Genomic DNA, 17,500 nt, shown 5'->3' with positions numbered 1-17,500 from the left:
GTGAGCTCATATTGCTAGCTCACCGTGTTAAAGCTAACAATATATATATAAATTTTTATATATATAACTATCTATATATATATATATATAATATTATATATATATATACTATATATATATATATAGATATGTATGTGTTTGGTGTGTGTGTGTGTGTGAGTTTGTGTGTTATAGAACCTAAAACTTAGGTGTGTCCCACACATTCAGTTCCCATACTAGCATATATGCTTGTGTGTGTGTGTGTGCACACGCGTGCATGTACATATATGGAATATGACGATATATGTATGTGTAATGCATATACATTTGTATGTATGTTTGTTTGGGTATAATGTGTATAGAGGTAGATGTATTTGTGTGGTGTGTGTGTGTGTGTAAATATGTGTATGCTTACACATCTGCATGTGTGTGTGTACATGTATATAGGTATATATATATATATATATAAAATATATATAAATATATATATATAATTATGTATATATGTATGTATTGCTGTATCTGAATATAGTTAGCTGAATGTTTATGTATGTGTTTGCATGCATGCACATGTGTGCGTATTTGTGTATGTAGCTATATCTGGATATAGTTAACTGCATGTATGTACATGCGCATGTGTGTGTGTGTATATATATAGATAGATACATACATACACATGTGTATTGCAGTGTCTGGATATAGTTACTTGAATGTATGCGCATGCGCATGTATGTATGTGTATACATCTGTGTATGTGTGTGTGTGTGTGTGTATATTTGTATAAATATATTGCTGTATCTGGATGTAGTTAGTTGAATGTATGCACATGAATGCATATGTGTGCGCGTATATATATATATATATATATATATATATATATATAAATACATATATATTGCAGTATCTAGATATAGTTTCTTGAATGTATGCGCATGCGCGTGTATATATGTTTATACATTTGTGTGTATATATACATATATATATTTATATATATACATTGCTGCATCTGGATGTAGCTAGCCAAATGTACGTGCATGTGCATGTATGTGTATCCATGCACATCTGTATGCATGCGCATGTGTATGTGTGCATGTATATATACATGTGTATATATGTATACCCACACGCACATACATATTGCAATATTTGTATATAGATACTTGAATATATGCGCATGCGCGTGTATGTATGTGCCTACATGTGTTTGTATGTATGTGTGTGTGTGTGTGTAAATACATTGCTCTATCTGGATATGTAGTTAACTGAATGTATGCGCATGCGTGCGTATGTATGTGTATGCATGCGTGTGTCTGTATGTGTTTTGTAATTATATGTCCTTGTATGCATCGGTCGGTATACCAGTTTACTTGTTGCTGCTTGCTTATCAACATGGAACAGTGTATATATATGTATGTATAATACTTATATCTGTTTATCTATCTATATGGGTGTATATCTGTTTATCTATATGTGTGTATACGTATATATATATATCTTTGAAATTTTGTTTGTGTAGTTGAGCGTGTTTCATTTTTATTCTTGTGTGATGTATGTGCATGTTATCAAACTGTACGTTGTGTGTCCACACCCTTTTATTGAGTGTGTGTATATTCATATAGCGTTTTGTTAATGTGTGTACATAAGCTCTTCACCACTGAATGTAGTTGGGACATGAACTTATAAGTGCGCACTTCTTTATACTTGTCTTTATGATTGCGAGTGTGTGTGTGTGTGAGTACATACGTGTGTATATGTATATCTGTACAGGTGGTATGCGTATGTGAATTCCAGGGTGTGTTTTTTATGTTTGTACCGTTATACACACATTTATGCTAGTGTTTGCGCACACATTTTTGTGTAGCCTCAACTCAGCTCGAGACAAGTAGACCTATGATCGGACATTGCAGATGTGGCCTTCCCATTTATTTTTCTTCCAATGTGTCCTTCACAGTTATTTTAAGCAAATTGCACATACCCTAGTGGCAGTGTATGCACATTTGTATACACCCCTGTGTAGATCAGTATGGTTATACATACAGGCATTTACTAGGAGGCTTATGTGTACCGAAAGTATGAGCTGTATCTATCATATAGATAGCAGATCTCTCTCTCTCTCTCTCTCTCTCTCTCTCTCTCTCTCTATATATATATATATATATATATATATATATATAATATGCCCTACAGTATAACTAACCCGTGACATTCTCCATATGTCAGTAACTTTCTAATCATAACCTATGTCTGCATAGATGCTTCAACTCGAAACAATCAGACCAGTTCTTGAGGAATTATTACTAGCTATATGATTATTATCATCATCATGGGCTAGTGGAATCATTAGAGCGTCAGAAAGAATGCTTTACAGTAATTTTTTCCAGTGCTTTACATTCGAAATTCAAATACTGCTGCTGTTGACTTTGCTTTTCATCCTTCCTGGGTTGATAGAAACAAAGGACTCGGTATATATAGTCAAATTACATCATGTAGGGTTGATATAATCAACCATACCCCCCCACCTCACACACACACACATACACATATACACCAACTCTCTGCCAAATTAAAACCCTTCTGTCTGTGTTAAAAATCAGTATCATCAACTTAATCGTTAATGCATCAAACAAAATACTTAGCGGCATCAGTTTTGACTCTTCACATTTTGGGTTCACATTCTGCCAAGGTAAACTCTGCCTTACATCCTTTTTTGGGTTTGATAAAATAAGTACCAGTCAAGTGCTGGGCCAATGTAGTCAACTTGCTTCTCTAAAATTTCTGGCCTTATGCCAAAATTAAAAGTAATGAGGATAATAATAATAATTATTATTATTATTATTATTATTATTATTATTACTATTATTATTAGCAATATTTTACCCATCGCTACATACTGAGTTCAAATTCCAGCGAGGTCGACTTTGCCTTTCATCCTTTTGGAGTCGATAAGTTAAGTACCAGTTATGCACTGAGGTTGACGTAATCGATTATCCTCCTACCCCAAATTTCAGGCTTTTGCCTATTGTAGAAAGGATTATTATTATTATTATTATTATTATTATCATCATCATCATCATTATTATTATTTAAGGCAGCGAGCTGGCAGAACCGTTAACGCACTGGACAAAATGCTTAGCAGTATTTCACCTGTTACTACGTTCTGAGTTCAAATTCCGCCAAGGTCAACTTTGCCTTTTATCCGTTTGGGGTTGATAAAATAAGTACTAGTTGAACACTGAGGTTGATGTAATTAACTCAACCCCTCCACTGAAACTGCTGCCTTCTTGTGGTAAAATTGGTAACCATTATTGTTGTTGTTATTATTATTATTATGGCAGTGACCTAGCAGTATAGTTAGCATGTCGTATAAAATGCTTTGCAGCATTTCTTTTGATTCTTTATGATCTGAGTTCAAATTCTGCAGAGGCTGACTTTGCCTTTCATCTTTTCAAGTTTCGTAAAATATGTACCAGTCAAGTACTAGGTTCAATGTAGTCAACAACTACACCCCTTCCCCTAACGAAATTGTTAGCCTCATGCCAAAATTTGAAACTACTATTATTATTATTATATTATATTATTATTATTATTATTATATTATTATAAGGTGGCAAGCTGGCAGAATCGTTAGCACACCGGGCAAAATGCTTAGCAGTATTTCATCTGCCGCTACATTCTGAGTTCAAATTCAGGGTTGATAGATTAAGTACCAGTTGAGTACTGGGGTCAATGTAATCAACTATCCCTCTCCCCAAAGTTTCAGGCCTTGTGCCTATAGTAGAAAAGATTATTATTATTATTATTATTATTAAGGTGGCAAGCTGACAGAATCGTTAGCACACCAGGCGAAATGCTTCGCATTATTTTGTCTGCTGCTACATTCTGAGTACAAATTCCGCTGAGGTCGACTTTGCCTTTCATCCTTTTGGGGTCGATAAATTAAGTACCAGTTGAGTACTAGGGTTGATGTAATCGACTATCCCCCTTCCCAAAATTTCATGTCTTGTGCCTATAGTAGAAAGAATTATTATTATTATTATTATTATACTATTACTGACAGAATAGTTAGCACACCGGGCAAAAAGATTAGTGGTATTTCATCTGCCTTTGTGTTCGGAGTTCAAATTCTGTCGAGGTTGACTTTGCCATTCATCCTTTCAGGGTCAATAAAATAAGTACCTGTTGAACCCTGGGGGTCAATGTAATTGACTTGTTCCCCCCCCCTCAAACTGCTTGTGCCAGAATTTGAAATTATTATTATTGTACAGGATAGAGTTGTTAGAGCATCGGATGAAATGGACCGTGCTATTTAGTTATGTCTACATGAGGGTTAATCTTTGTCTCTCTCCCCTTTCTGAGTTTAACTTAGAGTACCATCAACTGGGGTTGATGTAATTGACTTACCTCCTCCCTGAACTTGCTGGCCTTGTGCCAAAAATTTGAAACTATCATCATCATCATTATTATTATTGTGGAAAACTGGTAGAATTGTTAGCATTCCAGATGAAATGCTTAGTGGCATTTTCTCCATTTTTACTTTCTGAATTGAAATTCTGTCAGGGTTGACCTAGCCTTTCATCCTTTCAGGGTCCATAAAATAAGTACCAGTTGAGTACTGGGGTTGATTTAATTGACTAGTCCTCTCCTCCAAAATTTCAGGCCTTGTGTCTATAGTAGAAATGAGTATTATTACAATTATTATTAAGGTTGCAAGCTGGCTGAAACGTTAGCACACTGGATGAAATGCTTAGTGGTATTTTGCCCGTTGTTACATTCTGAGTTCAAATTCCACTGAGGTTGACTTGGCCTTTCATCCTTTCGGACTCAATCAAATAAGTACCAGTTGAACACTAGGGTTAATGTAATCAACTCATCCCCTCTCTCAAAATTGCTCCCTTTGTGGCAAACTTTGAAACCATTATTATTATTAAAGAGGGGTGCTGGCAGAATCTTTAGCACACTGAGTTCAAATCCCACTGAGGTTGACTTCGCCTTCTGTCCTTTTGGGCTTCATAAGTACTGATTGGGATTGATGGATTTGGCTATCCTCTTCCCATAAAATCTGAGACCTTGTGTCCAAAGTATAAAGTGTTATTATTATGGCTGAATTGTTACTGCTTTGAGTGAAATGCTTAGTGGCATTTTGTCTGCTTTTATGTTCCAAGCTCAAATACTGTTGAGGTTGGCTTTGCCTTGCATCTTTCAGGATAAATAAAATAAGTACCAGTCAAACACTGAGGTCAAAGTTATCAACAAGCTCCATACCCTACAAATTTCAGGCCTTGCACTTTTGTAGAAAAAAATTATCATTATCATATAGTGGTTGGTTTGGCAGAATCATCAGAACATCAGATAAAACTCCTCCCAAGTAACCAGGCAATTAATTCGGAGAAATACTGCACACAATTGGACGAGTTAAAGGCAACAATTCAAGAGAAACGTCCAGAATTGGCCAACAGGAAGGATGTTGTTTTCCAACATGATAATGCAAGACTGCACGTTTCTTTGGGAACCAGACAAAAATTGCTGCAGCTTGACTGGGATGTGTTACCGCACCCTCCATATTCACCAGATAGTGCTCCTTCAGATTTCCACTTATTCAGGTCTCTGCAGAATAGTCTTAATGGTAAAATTTCAATTCCTTAGATGACGTAAAAAGATACCTTGATGAATTCTTTGCCATGAAACCAACTCAATTCTGGGAAGAGGGTATTTTCAAGTTAAAGGAAGGATGAAGACGCATTGTGCAACAAAATCATTGACCTTTTCCTTTCCTTTAAAAATTGGCATGAACTTTCCAGACAACCCAATATAAAGTGAGCAGTTAGATATTAGAAATGTTCTAATGTGACTATACTCCTCTCTCTCAAATTTCAGTTCTTGTGTCTATATTAGAATTACAATTTTGTTTATATTTTTGGCCCTTAATAAGAGATTGCTGGAATGATGAGAGTCAGACAAAAGATCTTGCAACATTCTGAGTTCAAATCCTTCTGAGGACAACTTTGCCTTCTGTATTTCCAGAGTCGATAAAATAAAGTACTAGTGAAGTTTTGGGGTTGATATAATCAACTGTACCCTAGTCCTTTAACAACAAAACACGTTATTATATAATAAACAGGCAGAATCATTTGCAGCTGGGCAAAATGTTTAGTGGCATTTCATCTGTCTTCATGTTCGACTTAGCCTTTCGTTCTTTCAGGGTCTTTGTACCAGTTGAATTGCTTGCCATGTGCCAAAATTTGAAACCATTGTTATTATTATTTATTATTTATTATTAAGGTGGCATGCTTGCAAAAATGTTATCATGCTAAGTAAAGTGCTTAGCAGCTTTTCATCCATGTTTACATTTTGAGTTCAAATTCTGTTGGGGTGAACTTTGCCTCTTATCCTTTCAGGGTTGATGAAATAAAGTACCAGTTATGCTCTGGGAAAAATATAATCAAGTAGCCCCTCTTCCAAAATTTTAGGCCTTCTGCCTCTACTAGGATTATTATTATTATCAACGCAGCAAGTTGGCAGAATCATTAGCACACCAGACAAAATGTTTAGTGGCATTTCTTCAAACTTTATGTTCTCAATTCAAATAATGGGTCCATAAAATAAGTACCAGTTGAACACTGGGGTCAATGTAATTCACTCAGCCCCTCCCCTGAAATTGCTGGCCTTGTGCCATAATTGGAAACCAATATTATTACTTTTATTAAGCTGGCAGAACTCCGAACAAAATACTCAACAGCATTTCATCCATCTTTATGTTTTGAGTTCAAGTTCTGCTAATGTTCACTTTGCCTTTCATCCTTTCAGGGTCGATGAAATAAGTATCAGTCAATCACTAGGGTTGATGTAATAGTCTATCACCCTCCCTCAAGATTTTAGAAAGGATTATTATTAGTGCAATAATAATTATCATAATTACAGAGATGTACATGCATAGCAAGTGACCTGATCTGAAATGTTGTGCTGGAACAAAAACAATTACAGCATGGAAAGTGTTTATTATCCATTTAAAACCCAAAAAACCGTTAGATTCATTTCAACATTTAAATTTAATTTGCCAAAATATTTTCGTCGCTTTGAGACCGTGACCTGTTCACTGACAAAATTCTCTACTGCATCACGGAATTTTGTCAGTGAACAGGTCGCGGTCTCAAAGTGACAAAAATATTTTGGCAAATTAAATTTATATATATGTATATATATTTATATCTGTGTGTGTGTGTATATATTATGTATGTATATATATGTGAATATATATGTATATATGTGCATATATATATATGTATATAAATGTATCTGTATATATATGCATATGTATATATGTATGCATATGTATATATATAGATGTGTGTATGTATATATATGCATATATATATATGTATGTATATGTTTATATATATGTATGTATATATGTGTATATATATATATGTGTATGTATATGTGTGTGTGTGTATGTGTGTGTGTGTGTGTATATATATATATATATAAGATACAGAAATAAATTTTTTATTCTCAAACGCATGATAATGCTAATAAAATAGTGTGAACAGGATAAATTATCCATACAATGCAGAAAAATACATTACCAGCCAGCTATGAGACTCAAACGCACATCTCTGTGATTACGCCTCAGTTGCTTTACCATTAAGCTAAACTGCCCAGTATCGAATTCTTCTGCAATTTTAGAACTTATAAATTTAGCTTCATAAGACGCTAATGTTAAATTCAACTTATGATGAAAGTAAACAAAGTTTGCTTTAGAAACATTGAGATGTATTGAAAGATACAGAAATAAATTTTTTATACTTTCATCGTATATATATATATGTGTATATATGTATATATATGTATGTGTATGTATATATATGTATGTGTATATATGTGTGTATATATATGTATATATATATATGCGTGTGTACATATATGTCTTACTGACGCCCTAACCTTTATTTAATGCCTTGGTCTTTTATACCATTTCCGTTAGCCTCGATGGCACCCTCCCAACCTCCTTCCCCTGCCCCCATCCCAGTCTGGGTGCCTTACATCATATTTGCTACTCTGTTGTAAATGGCTCCGAGTACAGAGTTTGAAAAATGGAAAAACAAAACGGAAGAAAAAGGAAAAGCAAGACTTCACTGAAGATTAATTATTAAACCGAACTGATGTTGTTGTTGTTGTTGTTGCTGCTGCTGTTGTAAATCATCCGAGCCTGTTTTGTATCGTCCATACATGCAGTCCCTTTGATCTCTGTAGTTCCACTGAATGAGCATTCTGGTTGGCGCTAAACTAATGCACACATACATATACAGACATACATTTACATTGAATGTGAATTTTGGGTTATGTGTGTGTGTGTGTGAATGTGTATATTATATATATATCTATATAATGTGTGTGTGAATGTGTATATATATTTATATGTATAAAACCCTCATATATATGGTTTGTTTTTTATTCATTTTGTATATCTTTTACGCTGGCATGAATTTGTATAAAGAAATGTAGATCTGAAGAACAATTGCACTTGTGTATTGAAAAAATTTTCTCAAAAACACACACTGTACATGCAGTGTACTGCATAGTCATGCATGTAATATGTATTTGTGTGTGTGTTTGTGTATGCATATACATATATGTGTATGTGTGTAAATGGATGTGTGTGTATATGTTTATACATGTGCATGCTTGTCTGTTTCTATGAATGTATATATATATATATATATATATATATATATAAACATGTGTATCTGTATATATGAATATGCATGTGTGTGAATGAGCATACATATATGCATGTGTGTGTGTGTGTGTGTGTGTATGTAGATGTATGTGGCACTCCATCAGTTACAATGGGTTCCAGTTGATCCGATCAACGGAACAGCATGCTCATGAAGTTAATGTGCAAGTGGCTGAGCACTCCACAGACACATATACCCATAACATAGTTCTCGAGGAGATTCAGCATGACACAAAGTGCAGAAAGACTGGGCCTTTGAAATACTGGTACCACAGAAACAGGAAGAAAGAGTGAGAGAATGTTGCGGTGGTAGTCTTCCACCACCCTGCCAGAGCCACATGGAGCTTTCGGTGTTTTCGCTCAATAAACACTCAACACCCAGTCTGGGAATCCTATGAACCTGAGTCCACTGCCCTAACCACTAGGCCATTGCGCCTCCACATGTATATGTATATATGTATGTGTGTATATATATATATATATATATTATATATATATATGGAGTGGTTGGCATTAGGAAGGGCATCCAGCTGTAGAAACACTGCCAGATCAGACTGGAGCCTGGAGCAGCCCCTGGCTCCCCAGACCCCGGTCGAACCGTCCAACCCGTGCTAGCGCGGAAAACGGACGTTAAACGATGATGATGATGATATATATGTCTATATATATGTATACATGTGTGTGTGTGTATCTGGCTTGCCAGTCCTCAGTCAAACCGTCCATCTGATACCAGCATGGAATGTGGATGTTTAACGATGATGATCATGATGTATGTGTGTGTGTGAGTGCATGTGTTACAGTCTCCATTGCTTGATAGTTGCAAACAAGTGTCACCATCATAGAAGAAGTCTCCTTCATTTGTAATCTTTCATGAAGGCATGTCTGGCCATAGAGAAATATTACTTTGCTTGGAAACAGGTGATGGTTGGTGACAGGATGGGCATCCAGCTATAGAAAACCTGTCTCACACATGCTATCATGGAAAAGGTTGACATTAAAATGATGATGGCATAGGTATAAGTATATACATATGTGCAGGTGTGGTTGTGTGGTAAAAAGCTTGCTTCCCTATCATATTGTTCCAGGTTCAGTCCCACTGCATGGCACCTTGGGCAAGTGTCTTCTACTATAGCCTCTGGCTGACCAAAGCTGAAAGATGCCCATCGTTTATATGTGTTTGCATTCACGTAACTTAGTGGTTTGGCAAAAGAGACCAATAGAATAAGTACTAGGCTCTAAGAAATATGTTCTGGGGTCTATATGTTTGACGAAAACCCTTCAACCCGCAGTCTAATGACAGATAAGTAAAAATAAAAGAATGTGAATATTGTCTTGAGACACCAGTACTTGCAAAAGTACATTGGATCTATAGTCGGTAGCATAACACCACCTCTTTCGTAGTCTCATTCAGTCAACATAGGCCTTAGTCTTGTCAAGCTGCATGGGAATCTCACTAATGCTGGTGCTTTGATAATGGCTTCCAGGACTCTATGTAAAGTGATTGGTGTTAGAGATCAAAGATGTATAGAAACGATGCCAAAGCAGACACTGGAGTATGATGCAATCCTTGGAGCTGTTCTGTTGAACTGTCAAATCCATGTCACAATGGTTGATGGATATTACAAAATGATGATGTTGATGAGGTACATATATGCGTACCTCTCTATGTGTGTATAAATGACAGAAAAATATTTTGATGAACAAATAAAGAAGCCCGTCGTATATATGTATGTGTGTGTATATGTTTGTGTGTCTGATGCTGGTGTGTTTAGTTCCCCGCAACTTAGTGGTTCGGCAAAAGAGACCGATAGAATAAGTACTAGGCTTACAAAGAATAAGTCCTGGGGTTGATTTGCTCGACTAAAGGTGGTGCTCCAGCATGGCCACAGTCAAATGACTGAAACAAGTAAAAGAATAAGAAAAATCCTAAACTTAGGACAAGTTGTTTCATAACTCAAAACATGCAAATAATTTATATTATATTCAATAATAAATAAATTACTTACATGTCTGTGTTATCCCTTTCTCTTGTATATTACTATATATTCTATATGGTTTGTACAATATATTAAAGAGCATTTTTCATGAGTACTATGGGATTACTTGAATCCATATATTGTGACCTTTTTTTCTATTGTGATTTGATTGCCACCCCTATTTTATTTTATTTTAGAATCTTATTCCATTATTTCTCAAGGTCTTTAATATGGTAATGAACCTAAGTAAATTCAGCTTCTTCTATCTTTCTTCTCTTTATCATACCCTCCCCATCAATCACTCCATTATTACAACTCTATGCCTTGCCCATTTTGCAGAAGATTAAGCTGACATATAGTCCCATCACTTTTGATAATTTAGTAGGTATGTCGCGTGATCACGTGACCAACCAGGCTATCAGATGTTGCTACACATCGCTGGTCACAATGCGCCTCGCATTGTTTTAGCCTTCAAATGACGCCACCCCGCTGGCTAAGCGAGCAGGCCAACAGAAGAAAGAGTGAGAGAAAGTTGCGGCGAAAGAGTACAGCAGGGATCACCATCCACCCCCTGGCGGAGCCTAGTGGAGCTTTAGGCGTTTTCGCTCAATAAACACCCACAATACCAAGTCTGAGAGTTGAAACTGCGATCCTATGACCATGAGTCCGCTGCCCTAACCACTGGGCCATTGCGCCTCCACAGTAGGTAGGTATGTATGTATAAGTATACTGATTTTCCTGATTGCTTGGCTCTATAGCTTTGGCAGATTAACTTTTTTGCTAAACCATCCATAGTCACTTAATAACAATTTCAAATTTTGACACAAGGCCAGCAATTTTAGGTGGGAAGAGTAATTAGTTCGATTATACTGACCCTAGTTTTCAACTTCGTTTTATTGACCTCAGAGGATGAAAGGCAATGTCAAACTCAGCTGAAATTGAACATAAAGAGCCCGAAGAAATGCTGCTTGCCGCCTTACCAAGGTTATATGATAATAATAATAATAATAATAATAATCTTTTCTACTACAGGCACAAGGCCTGATATTTGTGGGAGAGAGGACTAGTCGATTACATAAGCCCCCATGTTTCACTAGTACTTAATTTAACAACCCCCAAAAGGATAAAAAGGTAAAGTTGACCTTGGCAAAATTTGAACTCAGACCATAGCAGCGGGTGAAGTACCACTAAGCATTTTGTCCAGCATGCTAACGATTCTTCCAGCTCACCACCTTAATACTACTAATAATAATCCTTTCTACCATTGGCAAAAGGCCTGAAATTGAAGGAGAGGAGACAAGTCAATTACTTCAACCCCAATGTTTCACTGGTACTTAATTTATCCACCCTGAAAGGATAAAAGGTAAAGTCAACCTTTGCGGAATTTGAACTCAGAATGTAGCGGCATATAAAATACCATAAACAAGTCTACTTTATCTGGGATTGATGTGACTAGTGTTTATGTTTGACACTAATGTTGATACTGTTAGTTTTCTTACCTGAAGGTAACTTTAAGCTAAATAAGCAGATCTCTCAAAATCTTAGTGTCCCGCCAACAAGTGCAGTGTAAGAAATACATATGAACATCAGTAATTCACAAAGCCACCTTTGGTCACACAGGAAAACTAATGGCCACAGAAATTTTGGGTTCCTCCTCACAATTCATCTGCATTAAATAAGTACTCATCAATCAGGTACTGGCAAATTGGTGGTGTACTGTTATATGTATATTTACATGTGCAGGTGTGGTTGTGTGGTAAGAAGCTTGCTTCCTAACCACGTGATTCCCAGTTCAATCCCACTGTGTGGCACCTTGGCCAAGTGAGTGGATTTGGTAGGCAGAAACTGAAAAAGCCCGTCATATATATACATACATACATGTGTGTCTTTGTGTCCATGTCTGTCCCCTCATCACCACTTGACGACTGGTGTTGATCTGTCTACCTCCTCATAACTTAGTGGTTCAGCAACAGAGACCAATAGAATAAATACTAGGCTTGAAATAAATAAGTCCTAGGGTCGATTTGTTAAAACCCTTTAAGGCAGTGCTCCAGCATGGCTGCAGTTAAATGACTGAAACAAGTAAAAGAATAAGAGGATATACACGCACAAGTGTATATGTATGTAAATATATGTATATATATATTTATAGTTTACTCTTCTGTTAAGATAAGATCAAGGAAAAACATATTTTATCCTATTAGAGATGAATATAATTTAATGTACACAGTTTAAAAATATGAGCTACTAATAGTTTCTTGCTTTGAAGACATGTGCCTTGGCAAGTTTTTATAACACACCTTGTGTCTCCAAGCTGTCTTTAAGCTCTGAGTACTTGGTCTATTCTCTATGAAAATCAGGATGCTTGTACATGAGAAAAAAATGAGAAGATTGATGTTGAATAATTCAATGGAAAGGGGTTCCAAAGTCTGCAAAACAACTGCTCAATCCAGAGAGGGTGGTGTTCTCCAGTTTACTAACAGAAATTTGTCCATGTGCTTGCATTTGCTGAAAACTTCAGATCTGGAATTTAGTAGTGCAATGGAATTCTTGGATGTAAAAAGAATTATTCAACCTGTCACTTTTTGCATCAACATGCTTCTCATTGTTTCTTGTAATTTCTCATGTACTAGCATTCTACAAATAGACTAGACCATTATTTTTACATTAACAATATTACCATTGATTTCATGCGACAAAACTCAAATTCTTCATGTAAAACCAATACTATTGTATATGTATGCATTTGTATACTACATATGTGTATATAAGTTTATGTATATGTGTGCATGTGTATATATATATATATATATATATGTGTGTGTGTATGTAAGTATAAATATATGTATGCATGTATGTATAAATATATGTATGCATATGTGCACGCGTGTGTGTATGAATGTATATTTTTGAATGAAAAGTAATATAAAAATAGTTGATCGATATTAAATTGTGGACCACTGAATACTTGCTGGTAAAGTACCATATTTATATTATTTTTCGCAAAAAAGTTGACAGTAACTTCAAAGTTTTGGCCTATATGCCATCACAAAACTGTGTTATGATGGCAAATAAACACAGACTTCAAATTTACTGTCAATTGTTTTAACCTTCAATTATATAAGTTCCCAATCGCACTTATACACACACACATATATATAAATACATATTCATATACATGTGAATGAATCTACATACACACACACACACACACACACACAGAGAAATATATAATTAAGCAAAAAATAGTTATGGTATTCATTGTTATCCTGAGGTTGATGCCCTGTGTCAAATTACTGTGAGTACTGGGTGGCGTGTGGACCCACTACTGAGCCTGATCTTTGGTTGCGTGTCTCACTATATATGGCCTATTTCTGATTTAGGTACATTCAGATACACGCATATGTATATCCACGAATATATATATATATATATTAAGTATAGTAAAGAATGGAGCTGAACAAAGATTTAACCAAGTTCCTTTATTTTATTTTCGACATATGTTTCGAAGTCTGACTTCGAAACATATGTCGAAAATAAAATAAAGGAACTTGGTTAAATCTTCCTTCAGCTCCATTCTTTACTATACTTAATATATAAAACTTCAAATTTCCGCACTAAGGCACGGATCTTATGCCCCATGGTCGTAACTTCAACCGTGCTTTTTCTGTTGTGAATTTTGCTACCCAAGTATCGGTTATCATTTGAATTATCCGTAATAAGATAATTCATTTATCTATTTCAATTATATATATATATATGTGTGTATATATTTACTTAGGCACACTCATAGACATATCTATACACACACATGTATGTGTATATATATATATATATACATACACTCATAAATATATATGCTCATGTAAATGCATAATGATTATCTGTGTATTTATGTGTGAATCTGCATGTAATACATACGCGCGCGCGCATGTGTGTGTGTACGCAGAGAGAGAGAGAGACTGACAGACAGGCAGTTAGAATTGGATATAAATATCCTTATATAAAGTATTTATGCTTCTGCGCAGTTAAATAAGAAATGTCCTTTTTCGTAGTTTGACATTGTTTTCTCTTCTGCAGTTGGACATTTATGTTTGTGTGTGTGTACATACACACACACATGCATATGCTTATAGTCATGTCCATACATTCACACTTAAGTATAATCATAATTATTGTAGCAGAATTTGGTAATCTTGGCATGGTTTGGCTTGTTTGAGAATACGCACCTTATCTCTATGCGTCTGGGACTGTGTTCAGTGTAATATGGGTGTGAGGTTTACTCGGGTTAAAAATGTTTTTTTTGTTACGAAACAACCTGATTCTGTGTTCAATACTACTGCGCATCAGTTTTTGGGCAAGTGTTTTCTTCGCTGTCCTTAGATTGTCAAAATCCTCGTGAGTGGGTGCCGTTCAACGGATGGAAATTGCGTAGAAGATATTCATTTGTGTGTGTGTGCTCTGGTTTATATTTTGCCTTTTCATGTCCCATAACAGAGTTTCAGTGGTTAGAGATTGACAAAATGTGTGCCAGACTGAAATAATTACTTGGATGGTTATGATGGACTAAAACCTTTGAAGCCAGTTCCCCTGCATAGCAGTAGTTTAGTCTCTGAAACCACTAGAAAGAAAAAAAAAGTGGGGGAAAATGAGTGTGTGTGTGTGTGTATGTATGTATATACATACATACATACATACACACACACATATATATATATATGTATTTGATTCTGTCTATATATATGTACATACGCGTGCATATTCATGCACACAAGTTTCATATGGTTATATAACTATATATTTGTGTGTGATATATATATATACACATATATTCACGCATACCCACACACACATATAGGGAAACAGGCAATATTTGCTATTAAACCAGTATATATATACATTGAACGCTCTTCATATATATATATATATATAATATGTATGTACATTCAAATCTTGGTCCGTATTGAGTCTCAACATGCCATATTTTGTATCGAATATGCGAAAAAGGGAAACTCCGAGTAACAACGAACAAAGACTCAGCTTTCAATAAATACTATTCCTCTCTACTTAAACAGCACTGAGTGTTTCCTTTCGCAATTTCTTACAATTTACACAAATGCAATACTGCAAGCCGTCATAATTCTATCTATCTACACTCACACATGCATGTGCAGTGCATCCCTACTTGCTGTTTAACACTTCCATATCAGTCTCGGATGGAGAAGATCTCTCGTCAAAGTCATTCCAGCCATGATTATCTCCTGTCTGTTAAGCTGAAATTTTTCAAGATGATAGGATGTGATATGGAAGTGACTTTGTAGGCTGTAGGTTTTGCTTGCAGGTTAAGTGACACATAGAGACTTCTTCATTGTATGCATATGTAAAATATATGTAAATGCATACAAGCTTTTATGAATATGCTTGTATGGGTATGAGTCTCTTTATATATATATATATATGTGTGTGTGTGTGTATATATATATACACAGACACACATACTCATTGTATATATGTGTGCGTGTCAGTATATACACACACATATATATATATATATACACACACACGCACATACCGACAAATTTATACATACACGCACATACATATGTATGTATATGTATATACAAATCTGTGTGTATGCGTATATGCTTGTGTCTGTGTTTTATATGTGATATATATATATATATGTATGTATGTATGTATCAGAGAGGCCATATCAAAATGTTTGAGCTAGCCGCTGTGGACTATATGGAGCACACATTGCCTTCCACTCTCTTCCTCTTTCGTAAAGGGATTGGCTAAACAAGGCACAGATATCTATATATATATGTATGCATACTTACATGTACCCCCATATTTACACACACATATATGTATACACATACATACACACACACATACACATATATACATATACACTTGCACACACATATATATAAATATAAATGATTCTATGTGTGTATCTATGTATATGTGCATATACGCAAACATATTTTACATATACATAGACAGACACGATTGTTGAATCTGCTAGAAATAGCGACAGTCTGCTTCATCACGTTCTTTAGTCTTAAGAACATATGAGACTTTGGAATCAAAGATAGGACTGCGTATAATGGATCGGACTGACCTGGGGCTAAATGACACATGAGCACTCCAAACACTCTTACAGTGCCATGCTCATACGTACAAACAATTCATATGTACAAATATGCTCACAAGCGTACACATGTATTCTGCCATTGTTTTGTGAGTATATGCATGTGTGAATGGCAACTGGATTTTACATTATATATATATATATATATGTACATATCCACATATACATACACGCACACACATAAATGATTTTATATGTGTATCTATGTATATACGTGTATGTGCGTATATAATGTGCGCAGTTGCGTAATTATGTTTGAATATGAATCTGCGCAGTTACTTAGTATTATTTCTGCATAAAACTGCAGTATTCTCTTCGTATGGCTATGACCTGCATAAGCATACACACGCGTACAGATGCGCACGCACATACATACAAATAAATCCGCCCATACAGGTTTACACTATATCTATTTGTCTCTTAACACACACACGCAAACATGTGTGTATATATATTTTCCGTGTGTTTGTGTGATTTTTATATAAAAGTTTAGTGGAGCAAACAGAGATACAACTCAGTACATGAGTATATATATATATATATATATATATATATATATAATACACACACACACATACTTTTTTTATATATTTTTTAATTCGCAGGTTATGAGAGTGACTCAAAGATAAGAGTTTCACTCATGTCATACTTATA

At 35.3% G+C, this 17,500-nt stretch overlaps 1 protein-coding gene across 6 annotated transcripts in view; it reads left to right on the top strand.

The window, feature by feature from the left end:
• The window catches only part of LOC115209482 (low-density lipoprotein receptor class A domain-containing protein 4), a 162,610-nt gene that overhangs the window by 36,809 nt on the left and 108,301 nt on the right, over positions 1 to 17,500 (top strand). Inside the window, exon 1 of one of the 6 annotated variants that reach the window (XM_029777925.2) lies at positions 1,284 to 1,388. The exons of the other annotated variants lie outside the window; for them this stretch is intronic. The gene's annotated coding sequence lies outside the window, so the exon portion shown is untranslated. Of the gene's footprint in view, positions 1 to 1,283; positions 1,389 to 17,500 lie in introns of those variants that run through there. 6 annotated transcript variants of the gene reach the window in all.

The sequence above is a fragment of the Octopus sinensis genome, linkage group LG1, assembly GCF_006345805.1.
Source record: "Octopus sinensis linkage group LG1, ASM634580v1, whole genome shotgun sequence".
NCBI classification, from domain to species: Eukaryota; Metazoa; Mollusca; class Cephalopoda; order Octopoda; family Octopodidae; genus Octopus; species Octopus sinensis.
Note: the sequence above shows the minus strand (reverse complement) of the source record. Positions and strands in the feature narration are given on the sequence as shown.